Genomic DNA, 2,840 nt, shown 5'->3' with positions numbered 1-2,840 from the left:
GATGAAAACAGTGGGTTGGGAACTAAACGCACCGACAATTATCAACTGTTTTCGATGCGACGGTGTTTGTTGTGTAACATGGGGCGCATTGAAAAAACAGATGCATTAACATTCTAACCAGCCTGATGGTGGTGCAGGCCTTCAGGCGAAACAGACTGGTTTTAGCAAAAGAAGGCTAGTTGAAAAGATCGAGTTAAGACTACCCCATTAACTCGATAGGGGTGTTACGTAACCTTTTACATATTGATCCCAGTGACCTTGAAGATAATAAAGTTCGACTGAACACGAGAATAAAGCGTTACTTAGCCTTAGAAATAACAACTTTGGAGAGAGAAAGACAAGAAACGAAAGCGGTCGATCTCTGTAAATTAACGAAATCAGATTACTTTGTTTTCTTGATAATTAGGGCAAGCCAATTATTGTGTGCAGAGACTAGACTGGAGATCTATGAAATCGACAACCTGTTTTGATTTGTTTCAGCTATTTACACCCTTGTCAATTTCTACCACGTGCACTATTCTAAATAATAGTTCCCCTACAATTACTCCGAAGACGTCACAATATGCAAACAAAGTACATTTTTCAGTGAAATCACTTTGGGTTTTTCACTTTTATCCTGTGGGATTCTTATTCTGTGATTAGTTCTAAAACATAAATGTCACTTAATCTAATAATCAACACTAGGGGAATTTAAAGTTGTTGAAGTGTTTAGACAGTAAATAATCTTACATTCTATGTTCGTTTACCGATTCCACTTGAAAAGTCAAGAAGTACTGCATTCTCAAAACACTCCGCACAAATCTTTTCTTTACAACTCAATATTATCATTTCAAATGTTGTAAAGGTGCTATATTGAGAGGAAAACATGTTGTCTTTGTGATGTTACAGTTGGACTGTACCCAGGGTACTGATTCATGCAAATAAAGGTGACCAGACACTGCGCATGATATAGCCAATATTGGACTCTACCTGGGGTACCGACTCATCATGCAAGTAACGGTGACCAGACAAGGTGCGACCAGACACGCGGGTGCATACACAGAAATACAGTGAATATTGGACTGTATCCAGGGTACCGGTTCATGCTAATAACAACAACCAGACACGGTGGCATGCACACACACGGAAATATAGCCAATATTTTTTAATAGTCTTTAATCATTCGAATAAATCGACAATTTGTTGAATGGTCGCCACAAGAGCACCGCCCTAGTGCCCTAGTAATGAAGAAGCAGGGGTAAACCGGAGTAACCGGTACCTGCGTTGTCCAGCAGGGTCAAACTGAATGTTAGACTTACCATGGTACCGGTTCATGCAAACGACCAGACAAGAAGCATGCATAGAAATATAGCCAATATCGGACTGTAGTTGGAGTACCGGTTCATCAGTGCAAATTACGGCGACCAGACAAAGTGCATGCACAGAAATATAGCCACGTGTAGACATATCTCAGCTGCTCACATCTTCCGCTAGGTAACCTTACGTTATAAAAACTCTGGAAAGTATATTTTTAGAGACAAAATTAAAGGTGACACTGTGACTTCAACTTGAGCCCAAATTGTATCTAATTCATAAATGGGACCATTTAGATTCATGGTATTTGTAAATGGTAACTGTAGCATGCAAACATTTTAGCCTTGTAAAGTCTGTTTGTTATGTTCTTCTGAAAATTAAAACATTTAATAATAGAGCGTAATATAATATATATTGATACATTTGTAGTAGCAGGATTCGTGTGATAATTTCCTTGGAAAACAACGTTAGAATCTAAGCAATAACACGTGTGTCCCTGTGATTTAATATTAAAAGCAAAATTTCGTCCAATTTCCTGAATGTAGTACAATTTAGAATGTAGTACACAGTGGCCATCAATCATGTAACATAAGAAGAGAGAGACGTTTTCCGTGACTAACCTGCCTTGCATCTAAATCAAGTCGTTCACCATGTCACCGGATATAAACATTCATCTTTTGGTAAAATTTTGATTATTTTGATAGTTATAGACCAGAATTGTTGAATGCCGGTCATCATATTTATTATTATAACTTATATGATAAACAATAAAGTCGACACAAATGATTACAGAAAATAAAGAACACAATTTGTTCAAAATCATTTTGACGACGAATTTGTTTAATCCGAGGAGAGTGTGTGTGTGTGTGGGGGGGGGGGGGTTCAAAATGACAGTGCTGGTCAGCGATTTATCTTCTTTTTTATCTAGCCAGGAGATTTTGGTATCTGGCTTGAAAATGACGTTCACCAGAACAATCTATGCACGTATGTCAAGTCTATTTGTTGTCACTATCTCAAGAAGCTCTCCAGACCAAGGTGGGGATAAAGTAGAGAGCCTATTGAAATAGGAACACTCAGACAAGTCTGTGCTATCGCTCAGAAAAAAATGTTTCTATGATTATACGTAAAAATTGTCGTGTTTCGTTTGTTTGAAATCATAAGAAAGACCAAATCTTTCTATAATCACAAAAGTACTTCGATCAAAATGATCTGAATTCTAAGAATATTTGTGATACATGATGAACACGATACCATATGTTCTTTTCTCCTTGACCGTTTATTTTCAACTCAATGTCGGATTCACACCTAACATAGTCCAGAGGCTATCCATGGCCGCTTTGAATCTGAAGATATCTCATTTGTGGTGATGAAGGATATCTCAAAGCCGCTACTCTAGACTACACCTAACACAGCGTACAGATCTCTAGAGGTCTTAGCAAAGATATACAGCTCTTCGGTGTGTACAGAAAAATGTACAACAAACTTCAAACAGATTACATTAGTTATCTTTATAGGTCAGACCGATTTTCCAATTTTGATTCTAAGAA

The sequence above is a fragment of the Glandiceps talaboti genome, chromosome 7 (assembly GCF_964340395.1).
Source record: "Glandiceps talaboti chromosome 7, keGlaTala1.1, whole genome shotgun sequence".
NCBI classification, from domain to species: Eukaryota; Metazoa; Hemichordata; class Enteropneusta; family Spengelidae; genus Glandiceps; species Glandiceps talaboti.
Note: the sequence above shows the minus strand (reverse complement) of the source record.